We start from the raw sequence: 27,222 nt of genomic DNA on the forward strand, positions 1-27,222 counted from the left end.
AAATAAATCGAGTTTGAGTTCCCGGGTTTGCATATTTACTATGGAGATACGGATTTTTTTATAGTTTGCGTACAGCACATCCAATGTAAGGAACTAGTTTACTTACTTGCTTGAATGATAAATCGACTAAGGCCCCATTTAGATGAGCATTTATTTTTGTGGCAGAGCGAGTTCACGTCATATCTCCCCATCCTTATGTTCTCCCATTGTACAGCTGCACAGTGAACCAGGCTGAGAAACTGATAACCCAGAAAAACAGTCAGAAAAAGTGTATCTTTTTAATCTGTATTAATTCCTCACTCCACTTTTGGGGCCCTTATTTGGCACCACACACAGTTGTACTTCACGTGGTATACAAAGAGAAATGAATGGCAGGCTGGCAATAACAACCCCTTTTCCTTTTATTTCCTTAGAATCTTCCATTGCTTTATCTAATGTAGAAAAATTTCTTAGAAGTAGCAACAAATAATTTCCAAAGCAAAATTGTGTGTGTATGTGTATCCAGTTGTTGTCAGTCAGTCCAAAGCCACAATGTTGTGAAAGAGAATCATATCACCTTTCAGTATCTATATTATTTAGTGTTGTGTTTAAAACTACGTTAACTTTTTCTTTTTTGTTTTATTTTTTTTAATAAAATACTATGCTGACTTGTCAGTATTTTAGCTTCTTTTCTTTTCACAATGGCCTCTGAGAGTTTGGTTCAGGTCTCTACAAGTAGCATGGCCTGCTTGAAATTATATTGTAACACCACAGTTCTAATTACTTGCATGCAAAATTAAAATGCAAGAGAACAATTATTCCAAGAATGTTCTCTTGTCTAGACAAAACCTTTTAAAGATGGCAGGATGGGGGGAGGCTTCTGTACTTGTCTACAAGAAATTCTGCACACCTACTGTGCAGAACAAGCACCCCAAGGACAACACCTCTGGGACATGTCAGACCTGCTGATCATTTGTATGCATGTACCAAGACTATTAGTTCTTGATAGTGTCACACTGATTACTCACAAGCTACTGACTGCATACTACATGGAGCAAGGCCAACATGTCCTGGCTGTGCTGGCTTTACTTTACACCTGACTTTTGCATCAAAAATGACCGCTGGTTAATCGAGTCTGCTTCAACCAGGACAAAAATTCTGAGTGGTAAAAGACAACTGGTCTAGAAATCCATGGATATATCAGGTCAGGCCCCACAGTAAAGCTAATCTTAGGAGGAGTCTTTCAGATAAAACAGTCAACTGTGGAAAGAACCCTGAAAATGTCTTCTTGAAGGCATCCTGCTAATTAAGGAACTGAAATTCAAGCAACTACCACCTTAGGAAATGTTTTGTGAATGTTGGTGCACAACTTTGTGCATGTGCCAGATTTTTGAATGTATAACTTTTCCATTGCCAGGGCTATGAACGTGAAAATGTCTAATAAGTAAGCCTTAAGCCAAGCAGAAATGAGACAGCCAAAAAAATCTGGCTAACCCAAGCCACTTTTTGATATTTCTCTCCAGAAGATATCTATAAAGAACTAAATTTTAGGACCAATGCTTTTTACTGTTCCTAAAGTGTTATCAAGAAGAGCACAGTGAAGAGCTGGGGCCAATAAATTGTTATGAAAAATCATTACTGAACAGACACAGAAGCCAAATTAAAAATAGGACTATCATCACTTTATTAAGAGTCATATTTTTTCAAATACCTTCAGGGCAGTACTTCTTACTTTTGCCCTAAGACCAAATCCTGGTTCTGCACACAGTTATCCCCAGACAAGCACACACAAACACTTACAGACAGCTTTATATTAATATGTACACATACCCTGAACAGCAGAAATTGTACATGCCATATCTTGTGAAATGTACTCTGTCCACAAGCTTAAGCAGTCTTCACAGGAATGCAAGTACAGGCTGTGCAGTTACTTCCATCACTCTGTGTGAGATACCATGAACTGGGCCAAACGATGAGCAGCAGTGGTCCAGGGCATGGCAGTCATGTGTCTGGTGTGTGTGTGTAACTATGTTTTGGGGACATCTCAGGGTGCGTCAGATCACATGCTGGGAGGGCAAGAGAGAAGGGAAGGCTGTACTGCTGGTCTGAGAGATCCCATGTGGAGACACAATGATAACTGGCTAACTAAATAACTGTCTCCTTTCCAGCTGATGAATGCCAAACACCAGCTGGAGGCTGAAGTAGGAGAGTAACCTATGCTCTATATGTGCATCATGTTGGCTTGTCCAGGTGAGAGAGCATCCATGTACAAACACAGGGCTGATAGTCTCCGACCTTTAAATCATACCAGAAAACTCTGTTCCTGCTCTGTCCTTATGTAGGGAGTTTTTGAAGGGAAAAGACAACCTTCCAGCTACATGGCACTTCGAGAGCATGGACTCTGTAACAACTGCTTGAATGTGAGTGACTTAAAGTGAGGAGGGCATTGGATTACCTGATAGAGAGGACTCAGTTCTGAAGGGAATAAGAGGCAGAATTTGAAGTTGCCTTCATCCTAGGAGAATGAGATGTCAGTAAGTGATAGTAGAAAAAAAGGCTGAGATTGTATTTGGGAAGCAAGGATTTAGTGGAAAATCACTAGAGTTGGATGACATGGGTATTTATTGTTCTTGTTTATTTGATGGCCATCTGACCTGTTTCTTACAGTAAGAGGTAATTCTTACTGCTGTTTCATATTTGCTGTGTCATTCATTGTCACACTTTCACAAAACTCTGTCCAACAGTAAGCATGGTAGAAACTTCCTGTTCTTATGATAGGAATTACAAAAAGGCACTATTACAAGTTGGGTTAGGGTGCAAGACAGGACTTAGGGATCAGAACCTAAAAAAAGTCACATGTATAGGTCCAAACCTGCAATTTTAGATTCCCATTTAGGTACTGCCTTGACTGGCAAGCTCCTTGATGGGAACTCCGTGCATTTCCCACTCACCCTCTGTGGTGACTTCAGTTCTGACAAGTGTGATTGAAATCTAGCTGCTCAGCTTCACTGCACATAATTACCCAGGGAATCCTAATCTGTTAAGCATTGTCGAAGCACACCTACCACATACCCACAGGATTGGGCTCCTCAAGCAATATTATTGTTTCCACTTCTTAAAACCTGGATGAAGCAGTGTTCTTCTTTCGTAATTTAGTGGTCAGAGCATCTACTCAGGAAATGGAAAATTCACTTCAGTGCCCTCAGATCAACATCTCCTACCTGACCATGCCATTCTCTACCAGCTTTTCTCCTCCACCAATTAAAGCTATGCTACTGTACAGAACAGATTTCAGCCTTGATGGGGAATGAGATGGAGAAACATACTTACAATCCTGCATCTCAGTGGGCATAGCACTGAGCTGAGCACATGGAGTCCTTTGTTCCTGTTTCCAGGACAACTTCTGTAAGTAATCCAATGGCTATTTTATTTAAAACACACAACCAAAGATGGGAGAGGGACTAGAATCCAGATATACTCTGCTTTGCCTTCAACTGTAAGCCAAAGAGCAAATAATTTGTCTGTATTATATGCTTGGTGTCTAGCCCTGCCATTTCTCTGATAGCCCCTTCTTCTCTGCTTACTGCAAGGTGAAGGAAAGGTAGATTATGGCCTTCATGGAGACCAATAGCAACAATCTCTGAAAAAAAACCCCTAAATTAATCTTATAGCTTCACAGCTTGGCTTAGGGAGCTGCAAAAGAGTAGAGCATATTCTTTCCCCTAACCCTCACACACATTTTTTAGGAAAAAAGTCTTCTAGCCTGAACCACAAGCACTAGTGGAAAAGGCCAGGGAAGGAGTTAAACTGGAGAAATTATTGCAGTTGACTTGCCTAGACAAACACAGAAGAATTAAATGGGAGAGACAACCTGTGCTGATGGAGAGGCTGTAGAGAAATCCAGAAATACCAGTACGATAGCAGAATTTTCCCAGTGTTAGCTGTCCCCAGGTAGGTTTGCCAGAAGAGAAATCAAGTGAAAGTTACACTCTATCAGTAGCTGAAGAAGGGGAAAAATCCCATGATACAATCATCTCAGAACAAATTCTCCCTATCAGTGTTTGGATTAAAAAGACAGAAATGAGCTTGAGATGTTGTGACCCAAAGAGATACCATCATTTGACTAACTTTCAGTTTACTTTATGCCTTCACTGCTATCCTGATGGAGAAGGTGAGGCACAAGTTTCATTGGATTCCTTGAGAAAAGAAGACATCACATGTGTTTGCACTTCTTGCATGGGGGAACATATGGTGAGGTGGAAAGATGGAGCACAGCCACACGGGGAATACATTTCCGGGGGCTGTACAAGCAGTATCACATCACTGCCAGAGCAGCACATACCTCGGGACAGTCAATGCCCACATTCCCTGCCACCAACCTTCTTCTCTTCTCAGATCATGGGGGATGAAGAGCCCTGTGTCCGTAGAGATGACCTGAAGGGGCAGCCTGGAGACGATATCAAATTGTGTCGCTTCTGCTTTCTCTTACAGCTGTCGTGGCTTGTTCCTCTGTTTGCTTCCAAGCCAACAGCAGCCTCACCTGTTGTCAGTATTCAGGCTCTCAAGCTCTTTAAGCTCTTTGCTGAAAGATGGTCCCTAAGTGCCAGCTCCAGTCATGCCTGAGCCACACCAGTGAAGGTGCAACCCCAATAATAGTATGCAGAAATTATACTGAAGTGATAAATACTTGAATGATTAATCATTAGTCATATGATTTGCTCCAATAAACTAAGCTAGAATAGCACTGCTATCTTGATTCAGGCTCTGAAAGGAAGTAAGCTGACTGCTGCAGCATCTAAAGGCAAGCAGCTGCCTCATGGTCAGCCCTCCCTGGGTATCAGAGGCTCTGTCTGTTTGCCCTGCCTTCTGACTGTGTGAGTGACACCTAGGCACAACCATTTCCTGGGCTATACTGGAGGTAGACCCTAGGATCTGCCATTCCTAGACTGCAAGGTAACCCATTGCTCAACGAAACCTGGAGCCCTGCTTACTCTCAGTAGTATTGTGGTAGTTTTGTTCACTAACAGTCTTCCAAACAATGTTGCTGAAAGTATTTTTTCTGTCCACTGTGCTATTAGCAGATACTTCCCACAAAGCCAATAGAGACAGGGTAAATACGAGAGTGTGCTAATGCCCGATTAATGACAGTGAGAGCCAAGTTATAAAGGCATCAGCTTTTGAGAAACTAGCAGCAGCAAATATGATTGCTGCTTTCTTACATTTCAGTGTGTAAGTCCTGCTGACTACTGAGATTTGTAGAGATTTGAATTGGATGGTCAGCTGGACTATGTGGTCACCTCTTTCCTCACTAGTTGCAGCAATCCCAAGTCTCAAACTTCAGTAAAAACAAGCGAGGATCCTTGAGGGCCAAGTAGTGAGTACTTCCTTAGAGCAGTTAAAATGCTGCAGTGTAAGTGCATATATATATGTGTACATGTGTGTATATGAAAATGTGTCTGTAGTAGAGACAATTATATCAGCACTGCAACAGGAAGGTAGATGGCCTTTCTTCTTTGAGTACAAGTAGTCCTTTAAGTAATAGCACGGTTGCATAACAGCATGGAAATATAAAGCTGATCTCTGTTTGCTCTAACAAGTGTAAGGCTGGCACCCTGTCAGTTATGAGTAAGTAACACATTATAACACTTCAACCATATTGAACTGTGCGTCATCAGAAGAGTTATTTCGTACTCCATTTTCTTACTTATGGGGGAAGAGTGAGTAGCAGAATGGATTTTTTTTTTTTTTTTTTGTAAACTGTGGGTTTCCATTTGCTTTGACAGGGATACAATGCAATGTGATACGACTGCAAGACTGGCTTTCTTACAAAAACACCTTACCTGAGTACAGTGTTGTTTCTAGAGAGGAACTATGCTTTACACAGTACTCTCCACTGTAAACACTGGTGAGGTAATGAGGTCATAAAAATCGGCAAAAGAAAAAGATTTAAGGGTTTTAATTTCACTGTTGACCAATGTGAGGAAAATAACTCCCTCTGTTTTTCTCTCTGCTTTTCTGCAGAGGTCTGCAGTTACTGTTACTAAAGACCACTGACCAAGCGATGGAGCTGGAGCAGCTATGATTTCATCCTCACTTCACCTCTGTGCAGTAATATTGCCCCATCCTTCATAAAGCCTTGTGGTAGTCCAAAACAAGTAACACTTGCAGTTCCTTTATTGTGTTGTTGTGGGGTTTTATTGTCAGATTCTATTTTAATCTTTATTTTCAGAATTAGGCATCTTCTCATGTTAACCACTTTATCTTTCCTTCTGAATAAAAAAATATTTTTCATTCATTCATTCATTCATTCATTCATTTATTGTCACCATTGTAAAATCACTTTTGCTCTTTCATGTTGCAGGATACAATACTCATGCATGTCATAACTGGCAGCTCAATCTGGGGTTCCGTTCAATACACAGTTAACCTTTTTTTTCCAAGAGTGGCTGAGTAGCTATTCTTTCTTCTCCCTGTGTTCTGACAAAAGCTCTTTCTCTCTCTCACGGTCTGTATATTTGCTATAATGTAGCTCCCTGTTCTGATACCAAAAGATGGGAGCAAAAGAAACACTTCGTGATTTCTCCTTTGCTTAAGTGCTTGAAGCAACATTCTGTGGGCAGTGATTTTCTTTGTCACCCTATGCAGTCATTCACTAGGCTCCTCTTTACCTATGGAAATCTTACAAGCAGCAACCAAAGGAGATAAACCAAACTACTGAGCTTGTCATGGGCATTAAGAAACAGGTAGTCTTATCCAAAAGTACTTTTAACTAAATATTTGTCTCCTTTTGTTTTTAAACTCAGGCATAATTGCCTACATTCATACAGAAATTTCATTCTCTGAAGTGTCTTGAAGGCTTGATGTTCTTAAACCTCATTAAATTAGACCTAGACACAAAAGGGGTGAGTGTTACCTTTGACAGTGGAATTTCAGGATCCTTTAGGTACTTTGGATATTTTTGTGTAACCTTCAGCTACAAAGAAGACTACACTCTACAGCAGGTTGTCAACGTTATAGAAGAAACACAGGTCTAAGATAACAGTTTTCGCTACTTTGGAGATCAGTGAAAGAACTGGACAGTTGCAGTACACCACACTGTTTTCAAATACTGATCTGATGCACTACGTTACAGTCCCAAGTTAATGATGCTGGAAATAAAAGTCAGATTTCACATGGGAATCTTTGATGCAGAATAAACATGGATTCTTCACACTACCAGTCCTAAGGAGTTGTGTTTAGAGGATGTTTTAAAAACTGGCTTCAAATCATTTGTAAGTGGTTGTTGCCATTGCTGCAGAGTCTCTCAGTCACAAAACAGACTGAATCTTATTAAGATCTCAGAATTATTGACTACAGCTGAAAACTGTTTAAATCTGAGCTTTGATTCATGTTTAAAAAAAGATTTAGCTGGGAAGTGGCCATTGTCCCATCTGCCCATCCTGCTCAAAGTTTCAACCACAATAAAAAAGAAGTTTAAATGGGGTTGACATCCAATCCTCCACCGCTGCAATTTCCAACATGATGTATTAATGTATGATTCGCCTTAACATAAAACCACTACCAGTTTCTGTTTATGACTATTGGACAAACTGTAAACAGAGGTAATTCAGATATATGTTGTGCTCAGCCACTGCTGGGAGAGGGATGGGATAGTTGTGGATGCAAGCTGCCTCAGCTATCCCAGCTGAATTGGCCAGCGAACACAAAACTCAGCCTTTTTAGGAATTGTGTTGTAAGTTTATTCTGCCAGAGCTGGAGGTATTCATGTGTCTATCTAGAAGATCCATTCAAAGAGATCATGAGTTTCCAGACAAGCAAGTAAATAAGTCCTAATCCGACTGGAATTAGAGCTGACAGTATATTTCAGAGGCCTAACTGTCACAGTCCTTGCATAAAAGATGCAAATTAAAAAAAAAAAAAGAAAAGAAAAAGAAAGAGAAAAGGCAGTGAAAGCTCTGACAGCAGCTGATCTTGCAGGTGACTCAGGTGTTTCTCCTGCTTCTTTTTATTTTTTCCTGGGAAGTCCTGTTAAGGCCACAAGATAGCAACTCTGGGCTATGCCCTTTCAAATCACACCTACCACTCAATCCTTCCTTACTTATTCATTGTCTTATCACTCATCTGCTCCCATCTATCCATTCACTAATGTCATTCACTACCTACTTCAAAATTATCTCCCCATCCACTTACTGAATGAAGGATTCAGGTAGCTCAAGGAGTTTTCTGTTTTAAACTTATTTTTCCTACGCTTTGGAGGTTTCCCTCTCAGAGGTGAAGCTGCAGAAACCTGTGGAACTTGGGAGGAGCTTGCTGCTGGCACAGTCATCGATCCCCAGAAATGCCTCAGGATATGGAGCATTTGACCCTCTCCATTTCCCTCTCTGTTGCCACTGAACATCAGAAATTCCATAGGAGCAGGATGAACTTCTATGATCCCGTGAGATTTTTCATTCGTTGCACTTATAAAGCATGTGCTGGGCTCGGAAATGCTCCGGTCTAAATTACTGACTAAGATTAATCACAAAAATAAATACTACGGTTTTTATTAATCATAATGTTTGAGCCTGAACATTTTCTGCAATATACCCCCCTCAGAACTATTTTATATACAAAACCTAAAACTTACTCCACAATTCAAAAACTTTAGGTAGTACTTCAGTTTACAGAGCTTTATAACATCATGTTTTTCTTTAATACAATTTCCCTTAGATATAGAAGATTCTCCATTTTTAATAGAAGTTTTCTAGACATCATTGTTATAAAGCATGCCCAAGGCTGAAAATCAAATATATATACAAAGAACTACAAATTTATCACATGTAATATTTGATGTTTAAACCAATCATTATTTTTTGCTTGACTCATGATTCGTGACAGCTGTGATCGGCAACACTAAATAAAAACACATTAAAACTTCACATTTTTCTACTAACGGCCTTGACATCTGAATTTATGTTCTTTTTTTCATTTCTAAATACAAAAATCCTTTCAAGGTTGTGAAAATTTCAGCTGTAGCCCACCCCTCAACACCTCATTTCCTAGCTAGTTTAAAAATGATTTTTCATTTCCTGCTTCCAAAGGACTTACCTGAATAAAATGAACAGGACAGTAAAAATATCATCTGGCAGCACATTTGAGCTTGAGAGAAATTTTCCTGGAGACTGAAGAAAACAAGAGCAAAAATCAAATGTGAATAAAACAAAAGAGAGAGTGCTAATTATGGACGTGCTACCACCACTTCATCTTCCACTTGCAAAATGCAAATATAATTCCATTGAGTTTTTAAATGATCACACATCTGAATTAGAAAATAGCATGTGCCATACCCTTCTGAATAATCTTGTTTGCTCGGGATCAATGTATTGAGTGACTGAAGGAGATACGTCCATCACTGTGAATGTTATAATACACTGTACATTGGTTGACAAAATGCATTCATGTTTACAGACCTGGACCCTGAGTGCTTTATATTTCCAGGTACAATGTATATCTATGTTTATGATTGCTTCATTCCATGAATATGCTAATGAATCACATTATGTGACTGTGGGTAACATCTAAAGATGACTTACAGGTAGATAAAAGTGTTTTTTCTAAAACACTCTGGGAAAGGAAGAGTTCGATTCATTCACACTTTCCCGTGAGTGCAGCAGCTGGGCTGCGTCACTGGAATTGGTCTCTGGTCAACAGGGTCTTGCTTGCTGTGGAGGTTTCCTCACTGGTACTACCTTACAGATCATATAGCTGCCTTGGGTGGCCTAGGGGCAGAAAATAAACTCATCTGCTCCAGCTTTATCTCCTATGCTCAATGGAAGGCCTCTTCTCCATTTCTCCATCTCTCTTACCGTATTCCCTGCTGACCTTGTGGCAGTTGTGGTACTGCACTATGTACTCCCCTCCACAACCCACATGTGGGCAAGTACAGCAAAGCTTGTATCCAGCAACTCCCTCTCCCTCACTGGAAGAAGATAAATCATAGCAAACTGCCTATGGAGTCACTACACCAGGTGGGCTGAGCTGAGCTGAGCTAAGCATCTTTTCCTTCAGGTACCACCACCTCTCTATCTCTGCTACAGATTTGCAAGACAGGATTTTTGACTTTGCCTTAGGACAAGAGCTGTTCTTGTCTATAAATAAGAAAAAAAAAATTCCACCAGATTTTCCAGGTTTTGGTTAGTGGTTGTTTTTTTCTTTTGGAACAATAGCAGGAGGAAATAATCTTCTGATAACTTTATTTTGCTTTACATATTAGAACTGCAGTAATAGACCAAAAGCTTAGGCTGAAACTTTGAGGCAATGAATAGTTTTGAGTGAAATTCATTAGACTTTGTCAAAGAGCCTCTAGCAGGCCATAACGGTGACAGTCACAGAAGCCATGTGGTGGGCTATATGGGGAACAGCATCCATCTGAACTAACCTGAGATCGGCACCTTTCTGGGCTTGCAGGTAGGGAGGTCATTTTTAGCTTGCTGAGGGGAGCTACCGCTTTTGCCTGCTGGGGAGAGCTGGAGTGGGAGTCCTGGCTCTGCTCCCTGGCTGGACTCACACACAATGAGACCATAAGGGCTCTGCCAACTCCCCGTTGGTGTCTGGCTGCTGACTGGCAGATGTAAATGGCTCCTTAGCTGGAGGGTGACCATGGTATTCAAAGCCAACACACACACACACACACACAGAGAATATTTTTATTCCCTCAAATTGTTAGACATTTGCTGCCAATTATTTGCTAGAAGTTAAGGCTTAAAAGCCTCTGCAGTCCTTTTCTAGATCTTTTATTTCCCTCCCCCCCCCAAAATACAGCATTAATCTTGTTTTGGCTCTAAGCATTTCACATTTTTATTTAAGGTGATATCTGGTCACTGGTAATTTGTCTATATGACAGGAAGAAAATTTCTTTTTTCCCAAGCAAATGTTTTACCTCTCACAAATATGTTGTCCTGTTAGCAAAAGAGGGCCTTATTCCCCAAAGAGCAGAGGTGCTCAGACCTCTTTTTGCATGGGCCTCAGAACGAGTGTGGTTGACATTTTGGCACTACCAGGAGTCTTGCCTGAGTCAAGGACTGCAGCAACAGGCCAACGTTTACCCAGAAAATGCAGAGGCAACACTGTTTTGTTTCATATTTTGCTGCTTATAAAATCAGACATTAGTAGGGACAGGAATTTAATCCTTTGTTTCCACTTCCTAGAGAAAAGAGGGAAGAAACCTTTAATTTAGTAAGACATTTCTCATTGCAGGCAACATGACTACCGCCTTGTTTCCCTAGTTAAAAAAATCTCTTACACTCTGTACTCAAACTACCTTTTTCTTTCTCTCTGAAATCTAAGTTATGATGTTTTGACAGAGTTTCTACTCTGAATTTCAGAAATTCATTGACTTCATGTTGTTTCTGTTCTTCTTGGCATTCTCATATCATGACAATTACAGAAGACTTTTAATTTTTGTTTCCTTCCCTAATTTTGCTGCCAACATAATGGAATGAGGACAGCAGCTTTAGAAAGTATACTTACTTAGTATTTTGACATATTAAACATACCTTTCATATTAAAGACATCTTCAGGGTCTGCAGAATTTATTTTAGCTCCTATTTATTGCTTGATTTTTTCTTTTTTTTTTTTTCTGAAATGGAAGGTGGCCTTCTCAGTTTGTTTATAATACTACTACTGCTGTGAACTTACTACCAGTCAAGTATTTAAAATTAACACAATACACAAAACATGTACACAAAGCTCACTACATAAATATTTATTTCCTTGTCTGTGCAGACGTGAAGAGGAAAAGGGACTAAAAATTGCCAAGTAACTCAGTGTTATGGAATAAAGCTGTACACAGGTGTGTTCCCTAAATGCAGGCTTCCTTGAAGATGGGTTCTGTTGTCAGCAGTCGAAGTGTGTATTTTCTTCAAGTAATATCACATCTGGCTTGCATCAATTGCTTTTGACAAATGTATTTAATCTTTATCACCTTGTGTTTGGGTTATAGATAAAATTTACTGACAAAATGATCTTCCTACTGCTCCAACATAAATCCATACCTGTGCCTTACAAGTATTCCTGATTTTTATGCTATGGTGTCACTTATTCTAAATGTGAAGATGCAGATAATACACAAAGTTAGTGTCTGCTCAGTTTAGCTGCTGAAGGCTGTTCACTGCAGAAACAAGGAGCTCCATGAATTCACTGTGAATAGGCAGGGGGTAATATAAGGGAAGGAAACAGTTTATTAATTTAAGCTTCTACATCAGTGTTCTCTGCCTTTTATACTGCTTGGGCTTTTGCTGCCTGCTAACCATCTAACCATATCTCGATTTGAAGCTTTGAAACATCAGAAGGGATGTCCTTAACCTCAGTAGCATTACTCTCTCCTGGTATGAGTGGAATGCTGGCCCTGCACAGGGAAACCACATCTCTCCTTGTTAACTCCTACTGATAAAGCAGTGCATGAAAGCCATGGATACATCTCATACTTTAATGCATTTGGCTTGTTTAAACTGGAAACTATCACAGCTCATTGGCCTTTCATTAGTTTGCCAACAAAAATGTAAACTATGGAATTTGTGAGCCAATGCATGGCAGAAATGCTACACCCTGGTGCAAAAAGTGTTGTAGAAACTTTTATTTGAGTTCTCTTGTATTGCCTAAAAGAAAGAAATAAATTAAATAAATTTCTGTTTAGTTTTTTCAGCAGCTGGCTTTCAAAACACCCTGTATTTAAATGTGAATAGTAGAGCTTTAACTAAAATGTAAAATTCTTGACTACAATAGCAAGATATCTAAGAAAATATATTCTAGATTGGGGATAAATGGTGATAAATTAATATACATTCTGTGCATAGTAGGTTACTATTTGGTTGTTATTGATTACTTACGGGCATATGTACATACAATTCAGCTTCCACTGAAATCACTGTGAGACTAAGTTACTTAATGATCAGGTATTGACAAGATTTATCCAAGTAATATGTTCAATCTCTGCCTATCTTCTGCATACATGTATACATGAGGTTGTGGAATAAAAGTTTTCTTGGAATAAACTTGGAGTGACCACACTATTTACAGATGACAAGGCTACAGAGTGTGAGAGTGCCCAAATAACATGTCAGAATGTACTGCACAAATGAAGGGCATATGTTTTAGAAGAATTTGGGGTTTTTAATATTTATAGAGTTAGGGCTGACCAAGCATATTGTTAAGGACATTGTCCAAATGCCTCTTAAACACAAGGGAGGTGTTGACCACCTCTCTAGGAAGCCTGTTCCAGTGTTTGACCACCCTCTTGGTAAAGAAATGCTTCCTCATGTACAGTCTAAGCCTCCTCTAGTGCAGCTTTGAACTATTCCCATGTGTCCTATCACGGGATGCCAGGGAGAAGAGATCAGCACCTCCCTCTCCAGTTCCCCTCCTTGGGAAGCTGTAGAGAGCAATGAGTTTCCCCTCAGCCTCCTTTTCTCCAAACCAGACAAGTGTATGAGGTCCTTAGCCCTCCTCACAGGACATTCCTTGCAGCCATTTCACCAGCTCTGTTGCTCTCCTCTGGATGTATTCAAGGACCTTCATATCCTTCTTAAATGCTGGGGCTCAGAACTGCACCACAGTATTCAAGGTGAGGCCACACCTACACTGAATACAGCTGGATAATCACCCTTTTGACCAGCTGGCTGGTTATGCTGTGTTTGACACACCCCAGGATGAAATTTGCCCTCTTGGCTGCCAGAGAACACTACTGACTCACATTGAGCCTGCTGCTGACCATCACCCCCAGATCGCTTTCGGCAGAGCTGCTCTGCAGTCATTCTTCTCCCAACTTATACTTGTGTCTGGCGTTACTCTGTCCTGGCTGAAGAATTCAGCATTTAGACTTGTTAAATTTCATCCCATTAATCATCACCCAGTGAGCCAATCTATCTAGATCCCTCTGCAAGGCCTCTTCTCCCTCAAGAAAGTCAACATCACCTCTGTTTGGTATCACCATCAAACTTACTAATAGTGCATTCAAATCCTGCATTCAGATCATACATAAATATACTGAACAGAACTGTCCCTAGAATTGAATCCTGAGGAACACTGCTGGTATCTAGTTGCCAACCAGATGTAGCCCCATTCACTACAACCCTTTAAACTCTGCTCTTCAGACAGTTCTTCACCCAGCACACCATGAACCTGTTTATCTCACAGTTTGACAACATGCCAGAAGGATGCTGTGAGGGACAGTATCAAAGGCCTTATTAAAACCCAGACAAGCTACATCAACCACCTTCCCTTCATCCAGTAGGTGGGTGACCTTATCATAGAGGGATATCACATTAGTTAAACAGGACTTTCCCTTCATGAACCCATGTTGACTGTGCCTGATGATTGCACTGTTCTTTAAATTACTTTCAATAGTAGCCAGAACAACAGTAAGGTTCATGCCAATGGTTGGTCCATGGCACACACAGTGCATGCACGGCAGGTGACTGCTGGAGGAACTTGAGCCCACATTGCAGGTGTGATGCTCTGAGTGGTGGCACTCTGTGTTTCTTCAACCTTGATTCCCTCTGGAGGGAAACTGATCTGAACACCAGAGATGTACTTGGTTGTATATCACATATCTAAGTATAAAAGGAAGGTGAATGCATGTCAAAACCAATCTCCTCTGGCACTAACATAGAAGCAAAGACTGCATTTTTGTGTTCCTCATTCATTCCATTATCAGCCTTACAAGCATGTCTATATATGTGATATAGTCCATGAATTTTCTAAGATATATCATAGAATCATAGAATGGTTTGGGGTGGAAGGGACCTTAAAGACCATCGAGTTCAACCCCCCTGCCATGGGCAGGGACACCTTCCACTAGCCCAGGTTGCTCCAAGCCCCGTCCAACCTGGCCTGGAACACTGCCAAGGAGGGGGCAGCCACAGCTTCTCTGGGAAACCTGTGCCAGTGCCTCACAACCCTGACAGTAAAGAATTTGTTCCTTACATCTAATCTAAATCTAAATCTAACCCCTTTCAGTTTAAAAATGTTACTCCTTGTTCTATCCCTACACCCCCTGATAAAGCGTCCCTTCCCATCTTTCCTGTAGGCCCCCTTAAAGTACTGGAAGACCTCTATAAGGTCTCCCCAGAGCCTTCTCTTCTCCAGGCTGAACAACCCCAACTCTATCAACCTGTGGAGAGGATACGGAGAGGTCCTCCAGCCACCTGATCATCTTCATGGCCCTCACCTGGACCCAATCCAACAGATTCATGTCTTTCTTATGCTGGGGGAGCTGGAAACAGTACTCCAGGTGGGGTCTCAGGGGAGAGGAGAATAGAAGGGGAGAATTATTTCCCTTGACCTGCTGGCCACACTTCCCTTGATGCAACCCAGGATATGGTTGGCTTTCATGGCTGTGAGCACACACTGATGGGTCATAGCCAGCTTTCCATCTATTACTACTCCCAAGTCGTTCTCCTCAGGGCTGCTCTGACCTGTATTTACGCATAGGATTGCCCTGACCCATGTGCAGGACCTTGCACTTGGCCTTGTTGAACTTCATGAGGTTTGCATGGTTCTACCTCTCAAGACTGTCAAAGTTCCTTTGAATGACAACCCTCCCCTCCAGGGCATCTACCATACCACACAGCTTGGTGTCATCAGCAAACTTGCTCAGGGTGCACTTAATCCCACTGTCCATGTCTCCAACAAAAATGTTAAACATCACTGGTCCCAATACTGACCCCTGAAGAACACCACTCATCACCTCTCTTCACTTGGACATTGAGCCATTGATCACAACTCTTTGGGTGTGACCATCCAGTCAATTTCTTATCCACTGAGTGGTCCATCCATCAAATACATGTCTCTCCAATTTAGAAACAAGGATGTCATGCAGGACAGTTTCAAAAGTTTTGCACAAGTCCAGGCAGATGACATCAGTTTCTCTTCCCTTATCCGCCAGTGCTGTAGCCCCATTGTAGGAGGCCACCAAATTTGTCAGTCACAATTTGCCCTTAGTGAAGCCGTGTCAGCTGTCACCAATCACCTTATTTTCCATGTGTCCTAGCATAGTTTTGAGAAGGATCTGCTCCATGATCTTGACAGGCACAGAGGTGAGACTGACTGACCTGTAGTTCCCAGGGTCCTCTTTATTTTCCTTTTTAAAAACGGGGTTATATTTTCCCTTTTCCAGTTCATGGGAACTTCACCGCACTGCCACAACTTCTCAAATATGATGGAGAGTGGCTTAGCCACTTCGTCCGCCAGTTTTCTCGGGACCCACAGATGCATCTCATCAGGTCCCATGGACTTGTGCACCCTCAGGTTTCTTAGATGGTCTCAAACCTTCTAAGGTTTTCTCTTCTCCTACGGTTGGCAGTTCTTTATTTTCCCAGTCTCTGTCTTTGCCTTCTGTGACTTGGGCAGTGTGGTAGAAGAACTTACTGGTGAAGATTGAGGCAAAAAAGTCATTGAGTACCTCAGTTTTCTCCATATCCCAGGTAACCAGTGCTCCTGTATCCTTCCGGAGAGGGCTCACATTTTCCCTACACTTCTTTTTATCACTCACATACATATAGAAGCTTTTCTTGTTGCCCTTGATGTCCCTGGCCAGATTATACTCCATCAGGGCTTTGGCCTTCCTAACCTGATTCCTGGCTGCTTAGACAATTTCTCTGTATTCCTCCCAGGTTATCTGTCCTTGCGTCCACCCTCTGTAGGCTTCCTTTTTGTGTTTGAGCTTGTCCAGAAGCTCCTCATTCATCCATGCAGGCCTCCTGTCATTTCTGTCTGACTCCCTCCTGAGCTTGGAGGAGGCCATCCTTGAATATTAACCCACTTTCTTGGGCCCCTCTTCACTCCAGGGCTTTATCCCATGTTGCCCTACCAAGCAGATCCCTGAAGAGGCCAAAGTCTGCTCTCCTGAAGTCCGTGGTAGTGAGCTTGCTGTGTGCCCTCCTCAGTGCTGTAAGGATCTTGAACTTCATGATCACTGCAGCCAAGACTGCCCTTGAGCTTCACAGTCCCCACCAGCCCCTCCCTGTTAGAACAAGGTCCAGCATAGTACCTCTCCTTATTGGCTCTTCTGTCACTTGGAGAAGGAAGTTATCATCAACACATTTCAGGAACCTCCTGGACTGCTTATGCCCTACTGTGTTGTCCCTCCAGCAGACATTGGGGTGTTCAAAGTCCCCCATGAGGACCAGAGCTTATGAACATGAGGCTGCTCCTGTATGTCTAAAGAGGGCCTCATCCACTGCTTTTCCTGGTTGGGTGCCTGTAGCAGTAAAATGTCATATATTTATGTCCCTGCCCTCCCTTTAATCCTGACCCATAAACTCTCAGTTGGCTCCTCATCCATCCCCAGACAGAGGTCCAGGCACTCTAGCTGGTCACTGAAGTAAAGAGTGACACCCCACCCCACCCCACCCCCCCCCATAGTCTCCCCTGCCTATCCTTCCATTCCAACACTCCAGCCATAGAAGCAACCTCACCATGTCTCCATGATGCCAATAAAATTGTAGCCCTACAGGTGTGTGCATGTCTCTAGCTCCTCTTATTTACTCCCCATGCTATGTGCATCTGCATAGAGGCATTTAAACTGGGCCCCCGGTGAAGCTGACTTACTGGCTGCAGTTGTGGGAATTCCTTTGTGCTGTTCTTCAGGTGCTCTCCTGATGATCTGTGATCCCTCCCCAGGCTCTGGGCATTTATTGGTGGAGCTGACATCAAACTGGTAGGAGTGGGATGAGGTTCCCCTCCCTGGCAACTTTAGCTTACCAATATCATTGATATTATAGTATAGGACTTATAAATAAATGATATCATACAAATCCAACATATATGCACCTAGGTATGCTCCTAGTGCACAGTTATGTGCTTGTTTGTTCCAGATCTTCTAAAATTAATACTGAGGAGTCATGCTTCTAAAGTAATATTTTCACTTCAATGCAAGTTCTACTATGTCCAGTGGGACTGGGTGCTGCTAGGTGGTAAGTACCACTGAAAGCAGACCATTGACTTCTTTCTGTTCATGACATGAAAATAGGATAGAGGGGTTTTTTTTAATTGTAGAATTTATTGCACTTCAGTGATTGTGCAAAAATAATGTAGAATATATTATGATAACTAAGTAGTGCAAAGTTCTTTGAGTTTAAAAGATAAAAGGAGCTGTTTGTTGGAGCTTAAGAAACAGGCTGTGTGATTTGAATGGCAATACTCAATAATTTATGACTTTGTAAGGTGATTTTGTATTGAAGTTCAAATTCTCTTATTGTATGCCAAAAGTCTTTCAAGATGATTATGTGTTCAGAAATCTCTTAAATATCTGGATATTTACAGGGAGAGAGGAGTGTCAATTTGCAGAAACTATAAATAATTTCTTAATTATTATTATTATTATGCCACAGTTTAATACAAAATATACAAGGCAACTAAGACAATATATCTGCAGGTTTTAGGTTTAATAAAAGTAGTATAGAAAAAGATTTAGCTATTCTAACACGGGTAGAAATAAATCTATAGGCAAGGGAGAATCTGTCCTGTCTTACTATGAAATGATTCATGTCTCAACTGTATGTGAAGTACAGATAGTAGATATTCCAGAGCACAGCACACAGTGTACCCTGCACAGTAAAACAGCAGAAGTCCTGAGGCCAGAAAGAGCTTAGGAGATAGATACAAATGCTTTAAACTCTGTTACAAATCGGGGAGGACAACCATTCCGGATTTAAGATTGCTGTAATAGTAGCCCTCATGCCCAGTGGATACTGATGCCTCTCATGTGACAAGGGGTAACCTTGAAGACGCTGACACATGCTAGGTGACTAGATGCAGAATGTAAAGTGTCCCCTACCAGCTCCTTTGCGTGGTATGACATTGGGACCCTTTAAATGAATTTTCAGTGATACATTTTGTTTTGTTATTTCTCAAATCCATGCATTTTCCCCTTCTAAAATCCACCTCAGAGTGTCTAAATTAAGGATATATAGTTAGCTTTTCTACCAAACATGAAATCAAATATTGATATCACAAAATAGATATGCTCATCAGAATTCATTTTATCTCTTAATAATTTTTGTCAGTTTTTAGCAAAGAATCAAGAAGAAAGATTACAAACAATAGCATTAAAATAGCTGCTCAGCTCCAAAGACAGCAATTAAAATTCCTAAAAAAAACTTGGTGGTGGTCAGAAGGAGGTGGGTTAGAAAGACATTTCTAGGCTTTCCTGTAAAGATAGTCCTTATGATATAAACCATTATTCAATACTTTGACCTTAAGCCATCACAGCAATTTTATTTCAGGACAATTTCTGTCCAATTAAGCTCTCTGTAAAATAAAACACTTTTAGATAGTAATCAGCAGTAGAATAAAATTATGCTATTCCCAGACTCTGTAATGAAAGGCTGTGGTAAATTGTTCACATCTGATCCTTAGAACCATTTAAACTGCTTGCCATGAACCTTCATAATAAAAGGGCATGAGGCAGTCTGCAAATAAAATTAAAGGGTTAAGAACAGACATATCTGATCCCAAAAGTCTGGGACCATTGTTCTCAGACTCTTCTAATTTTTTTATTTCCCCGGATGCTAGTTTGAGAGCACAAAATGTAAGCACTTACCCTCATATTTCTGGTCAATTTAGCTTCCTGTCTCATCCTGTTCCACTGAAGTTGCTGACTCTGTTGACCTACTCCTGAGACCCTCCTGAAGAGACCTCATATATGAAACGTATGTACTTTGATATCTATTAATTTCTTAACAGTTCAGCCTATCCTTCTCATTACTTTATCACAAGCTATTTCAGACATGAAGCTGGTCTTGTTTCTACCAGTCACCATACTTTTACAGGATTTACTGGTGAGGAATTAGTCTTTGGTAACATAGTTGGGCACCATCTCCTTTCAGATATATTTATAAAAGCTTTGAAAAATGACTTGCTTTTCTATAAGCCCACTGTTTATCCGGACTTACAGTTTTGTTGTTCTGGTACCTTTCAGAAGACAATTCATTGTCCATGGGGAAGTGAGCACGGTGGTTTGGTTTCCAAGGTCTTCTCTGCAGTAATGATGTTCCTGCTGTCCAGAGACCCTAGCCAAAGTGCTGCTTTTCAGAAGGAAACTGCGAAGCTCCTACTTGAAGACTAGCAAAATATTTTCAATAGGTATGTCCAAGTTAAAAAAAAATGGGAAAAAATGTTCCTTTCCCAAACTTCCAGGTCTCTGATTCTAGATAATTTATGACTGTTTTCCCCACTCTTGATCACATTGGGTAGGTTCTGAATGTGTAGGTTGTTGTGAGTGAGAATGGATAGGATGAGCAGAGCAGGAATCTGTATGTAGACTCTCAGGGGAAAAATAAATTCACTAATATGTTGTCTGCATCTGCGTACTTACAAAATGAAGTCTTTAGCAGATACAGATTAATACACATTCTTGGAAATCTAGGAATTATTCTGATTTACACCAGCCAAGAATCTTGTCCTTGAGCATCTTGTTTTGTTTGTTCTCCTGGTTCCTTATTAGTATTTGGCAATTTATTTTTAATAAATTTTAGTATTATGCAGTAATCTACTTATAAAATTTATCAACATATTTTTTAACAAAACAAGCCCTAATTTTGGAGATACAGACAACCCTTAACACTTACTGAAGCTGTTGGGAGCAAACAACACAGTGTTTCATAAAATGGTCCTAAGTCTTTGTAACTCAAATGACCCATCTCATTCCATACTTACCGAAAGCTGTCTTACATAATTGCCTACTCAACTTCATGACTCATGCTGGGGAAACTGAGAACGCTATTCTTAACCATTAATAAAACTGTGTTGAGCTTTTCACTGATACCTGAACAGGGGTTATAGTGGTCCCTATTCAGTATGCTAGGTTTTATGTTTCCATCTGAATCTAAACAAGTAGTATTGTTTTGTGGCTAAATTTTGAAGCAAAATATATGTATTTGTACAGTCTTGCTGATTTTTTTCTAGCTGTAATTTTAGAAACACAGGACATCCTATGCTTTCTATAAATCTTATTAGTTATGAAGTTGCTGGAAAACTGGCTTAAATCCACAGCTTCCAGGTATTTTAGAAATAGTTCTCACTCTGTTTTTCCATGTATAAGGGAATATAATTTCTGCCAGCTATCTCCACCAAATAATTAATTTATTTCACAGTAACTTTAGCTGCTGTCTACAATGACTTTAACTATAGCTTTAAAAACTATCTGGTCAGGCTTGCCAGTAATGTTTTGCAGGTTTTAATTCCTTTGTTTTATTTATGGAACCCACCACTTTTCTACAGAATTTTCCAATGCCTACACGAAGAAACCAATATCTGTACATCAGAAAAGTTAATTAAAACAAAATTTCTTGCCTGAGACAGACCAAAATCCATAAAGAATAATCTCTGTACTCCTTGGTTGGCATATGTTACCTTTAGGAATTAAATAAACAACTCCTAGAGCTAAATTTACTTCCCTTTTTTTTTTTTTGAGTGACTAATGAATTTTGGTGTGTCAGTCGTCGGCAGTTTAGTCTGAACTGTTATTAAAAGGTCCTCATTTTTTAAAAGAGCTTGTGCTGTCTAGTCTTTTGATTTGCCTAATGTGCGTATCTGAAAATGAACACATTCAAGACGTAGTTCCAAGGCATAAAGTGCTCAGTGAGAACATTGGCTTTAGATACTCTTTTCCCTTTCTCCTTCTGCCACCCTGCGCTGTGGCATGTGGCTGAGAGCAGGCCCTCAGCTCTGCTGAAAAATTGTTTGTGGCACCATGCTGTGAAGTTGAACATGGAACTGAAAATCTTGCAGATAAACTCTTCACAGTGTGAAACCATGGCCCAGAAATTGCTTGTCGCTCTAGACACTGCAGGTCTTCCTGTTCCAGAATTTGGAAAATCATCCTGCTCTGTTTCTTCCAGAAGAAGAGTCAGTTAAATCATACTCTTTGAACTCTGTATCTCCTCATACAATAAACTTACAGAGCTATTGTTTATTGGATCTTCTTTTCCATTAAAAATGTGGAGGCATTTGAAGGTAGGCAAAGATTACCATTCCCATCTGCAACTCTTCTTTGATGCAGAGGGTGTAGATTCATTCCTCCAAAAGGACACGTTGCATCCAATTAGAATCTGGCAATTACTTCTGTGAAAAAAAAAATGCAGTGTGGGTTTTGTCTTGTAGATTCTGATTTTGTTATATACCTGTCCAGTGCCTGTGTGTGAAACTAAGAACACAAGAAAAGTGATGATTTTTCTTAACATCCATGATGTTAACATCCAGGATAAAGACATCCATGATCAGAAGGAGGAGTTGCACAACCCCATTTCTCTGCCTCTGATAGAGGAGGCTAAAGCTTATACACCATGTCATACTGTGCTAGACAGAAACCTTTTGCCCCTGTAGCTCCCCTGGTAAATTCAAGCCCGATTAATTATTTCTGGGGGGTCATTCACTGTCAAATGTTCCATATGGGAGCCACAATACATGAAGAATTACATAGCACTTTTGGTAAAAGATAAGACACAGGGCACCAATTGGTCTTCAACAGTGACAATCATAACCTTGTTGAAAAATAACCTTTGTTTAAGCAGAATTAAGTAAGAGCATTTGAATGTCTCTGTCCACAAACTCTACCCACTACTCTATCAACAGTGTTCACAGGCATGACATTCAGACAAATCATAAAATTTGACTTCTTTTTCTCTGTCAAACATGACTTTGATATGTCAACTGAGATATTGTACTTGGTCGCACCCTATCACAGAATAGGCTAGATTGCAAATCACAACTGTTTGTGGGTTGACAGCTAGTAAAAGAATAAAGACTAGAAAATTAGGAAACACTAATATGTTGGTGTTGATTTTCTTCATAAGAGGACATAAGATCATATCTTTTTATATTAAACAGAGTCACTTTGCTTCTAACCATAATCCCGAGGGTGTTTTGTTATCAAAAGTCTAACTATATCCTCACTGCTTCAACTTAGCAAATCATTTAGGCTTTTTATTTATGTGGATTGATAGGGCATCTGGGAAATGATTATTAGGAGAAAGCTGACATAAATACATCAAATAATATTTTAAGACATGACAAAAGCATTATGCAAGCTGATGACATATTAGCAATGATTTTAGCAGCTATTTGATTAACCTATGGCAATAAGATAGTATATTTAATTATAATTTTATGTGCTGTTGATACTTGTGCTATAAATAAGGAAATTACATGTGGGTTACTCCAGAGTTTGGTTGTGAAATTGTTTATTTGACATACTGATGTCATTAAATTATTATTCCAGATCATTGGGTAATCATGGTGACTTTTTACAAGAAGGAATCATCTTTTCATTGAGTGAGTTTCTAATTCAGTCCCTGAATTTCTTTAGTTCCACATCTATTTTAAACAGAAGGGCTACAAGTGTATTTGTGTTGCTTACATCTCTTTCTGTGAAATTCAAGTATGAATAATTTGTTTTGGCATTCCAGTTTCTGCATCCTGACATAAAGCCCGCTGAAAGCAAAGGAAGGGCAGTCAGGTCTCTCAATATTGCATAACAGAAGTGAGATAGGAATGAGAAACTAGCTTGAAATCCACATGTCTCCGCTGACCTGTACCCACACTGCTTCAGGGTAGTCCTTTTTATATGAGTATGGCCTCGAATGAGCAAGATGTGACATGCCAGTGCAGAGCTGGGGAGTGAGCTAACAAATCGTCTGTGGGGATGATTAAGACCAGGGCTAGAGCTTGCTCCCTGGTTCTTACTTTTTTAGCAAGGTGTACCTTCACTGACTTCCACAAGGTCTGGGTCAGACATTTGCAGTAAGCACTGTTTGCTACTGATTCATCTGGTATAGTATAAACAGTACATGAAATGGATGTAGTCTTGACTGACAGATCATAAGCTCTTCATGGAATTTGTCCCCTTGTTTGCATTGAATGTAATGGGAATGAGAGTTCAATGTGTTTAATTTGATTAATACTAGGTGAAAAACATGGCTGCGTTAGCTAAAAGGTGAGTTTCACAATAGCTCAGCTTCAGTGGTAAGGCTAGTCTAATAAGTTTCCATCCTTTCTCCTCCTCCCATTTCAGTCAGCCCTTTTCTGCCCCCAGTTGCTCCTTCCCATGCCCTCTCCTCTCTAAAGCAAATGTTATTTTTAATCCAAATCAGTTCAGTGATCCGGGTTAGATTGCAGTTCCACAAACAGTTGTGTTGACACAGCTCTGGAGGTGGTACAGTATGGGGAGGCAGGAATGAATGGTTAGGAACAGCATGTTGTGAAATAACATCTTGAAAGTGACACCTGGAAATGGAAGACTTTTTTACGTTAAACCTATGGAACCATTATGAGAATCATATATCAACAAATCAGAACATAAAGCTCAGTAGAAAAAGTCAACAAAATAAATCACCTCATCTTCATACACACCTTAAAGTATGAGTTCTAGTAATCAGCCCTTTTCTGGCTTTAGTTCTGCCAAGCTGAAGCAATAGCTGAAATGCTCAAGACTGTCCTGAGTTATAAAATGGGTAGCATATGTCATCATTTTCCTCCTCTCCACTCCTGGATGAGTTTATTTTTCATTTTGAATGTTTATGTTGAATTCTCTGTCATTCTACTGCCCATCTAATTTCTCATTCAGTTTTATAGTTAAGCAGTAATTAAGAAACTATTTCTGGGGAAAAAGCACATTTTAGTTATTTCTTGTGATCTAGCCTAATATAAAATATAAACTCTCCAAAAGTAGCAGTAAGAGAATTGCAGGGGAGCCATTCTTACCTCAAATTCAAAATAAAACTTTAAACCCTGTAGCTTAGAAGAAGTGCTGCTTCTCATCACCATCCCCAAACTACAGTGGGGTTTATAATGGAGAAAAGCAAGATTATGTTTTCTTTTCTAAAATATTTGAATGAAGGGAACTCAGAAGGAAGCACAATAAAACATGTTGCTGTATAATGAATATGACAGATCCTTCCCATGTGCTTCAACAGAACAAGCCCTCCTGTTTGGAGGCTTGTAGATGGACACATTTGCTAGGGACAAGCTGATGTAACAGTGCAAGTAAGTGTCTCCAGTTTCTCAGTCTCCTTTGCTACACAGCGACTGAGATGAGGGTGGGATAAGTGAGAAACAGGCAGCGGGGGGATCAGGGCAGGCATGCCTGCCTGAACACCCAGATGCTGCCCTTGTGAAACCCACTGCCCATCTCTCTGCTGTAAAAGATGCAGAGATCTTTACAGTCCCTCAGAAAATCTTAAGTAAAAATGAGAAACTGTTTTTTCAAGGTAGGAAAAATCCCCAACTGATGGGATCTCTACTTACTTTTTTTTTTTTTTTTTAAACAGATTTACCTATTCATAAAATAAGGCAGAAGAGGGCAAAAAATGTATCTTTCCCTTGGGTGCTAATAGCCCACAGAGACTCACAAGATAAGAGGGAAAGGCAAGAAGTGAGAGAGCCACATACAAAACCCTGTTCTTTTTTAATCAGGAATGTAGTGAGAGCAGGAAGGAGGCAGGATGAAGAAGGCTTGAATGAAAACATATTTGCAAGAACTTTTGTCTCAAAAATCTTTTCCGTGATATTTTTTAACACTAGAGCAGACTCCTCTCACATACAGGGCAAGATGAGGCCTTAAAATTTTACTTCACATTCTGTTTCCATTGTGGTATGTTGATCGGTTGCAGTAATTTTATGATTGCTTTTCAGTGGCTTAGAGGTGTAGAGTATGTTTTATTTCTATATCGATATCATAACGAATTGCATTCAGCAAGCTGTTAGATCTGACAGGGTTGGGTTTTTTTCATTGTAATTTCTCACCTAACCCGTGGCAAATGTGTTCTGGCAAATTTGTCTTATGACATTATGCTCCCTCACCCCATCACTTGTTGACCTGTCTTGGTGCCTGTCATGACACTGAGGGCACTGAGGACCTCCCTGTCCCCTCACTCTGCCCGCAGCCCAGGACCCCATGGCAGCACCCTGAGTTGTCAGCGCCTGCCCCAGTGATGCAGCAGCAGCAGGGCTGGTCTCCAGCTGCTCACAGCCTTGCCCTGCCCAACCCCATTAAGCTGGGCCCACCCATGCACCCATGTCTGCCATCGGCCTGTCCCCATCCCCACGGCCCTCTCTGGCCATTCCTGGCTGTGCCTGGCCCTGGTTCTCCTCACCAGACCTGTGGGCTGACATCCCAGCCTGTCATCTCTTTGGCCTCACCTTCCTTTTTATTTCTGTACACGTGATGTGTTGACTAAATGACCTCTATTTTTCACCATTTCCTTCAATAATTTTCCTGAACTTCTGCTCTTCCTCATAGACTGTGACCATGTGGTGCACCAGTTTATCTTGAATTACCCAGATAATTATTTGCAAAGTAACCACTGGCAGCTATCCATACTTCAACACAAGTCTCAAAATATAATCGCTCCAACAGGGTAGGTATGCCCTACATACCTATTGCCCGTGTCTAAAGGTGAGGTGTCTCCAGGATTTTCATTGCTTGTGGGGATCTCAGCCACAGACTCAAGAGTTCCTTTTTGGCTATTCCTATACACCGTCTACAGAAATACTGTGCATTTCACAAATGTCACAGGTTATGTATTCAAGGTTTTGTCTGTTCTGTGTTAATTATCTCACACTCTTAGGCTAAAAAGAAACCAGGCAACAAAAAGTTGTGCACGATGGTGGAGCAAAACCCTCTTCTGAATCAGAAAAAGTTTTTCAAATGGAAAGTACAAAGCTAGCTTTCCCAATGCTGAAAATTCAGAAGCCAGGCGAAAGCTGAATAGACAATAAAATTAGGAACCAAATATCAAGTTTCTTGTCTGAATAAAATAACAAAATACTCCGGGGATTTTTGGAGCTCTGTAATATCTGTGGATTTCGTAGTTATTACCAATTTTTTTGCAAGATTTCTTTGCACTGCAGTGTTTCCATATCATAGAAAACAGGAGTTCTCGTGCTCCAGAGGAGCAACTAAAACATACAGCATCTAAGGATGGAGGGTCATGAACAATTTTCCCTCTGACAATGTTTTCCTCTCTAGCTGCTTGTTTCCATTCCCTTACTGATATTTATCTCCTCAGTTCTGCCAACAGAGTCATTGATAAGATTTTATTCAATAGAATCAGCAAAACGTTCTAAACTAAGAAAAATCCTGCTGAAAAAAAAAAAAAAAAAAAAAGTCTTTTCAACTCAGATTATTTCACTAATCTAATTTAGATCAGGGCATTGAACATGCATTGTCCTGCAACATGGGCACAGCTAAGGAGGTGATAAATTGTT

This window comes from Athene noctua, chromosome 1, assembly GCF_965140245.1.
Source record: "Athene noctua chromosome 1, bAthNoc1.hap1.1, whole genome shotgun sequence".
In the NCBI taxonomy this organism is placed as follows: domain Eukaryota; kingdom Metazoa; phylum Chordata; class Aves; order Strigiformes; family Strigidae; genus Athene; species Athene noctua.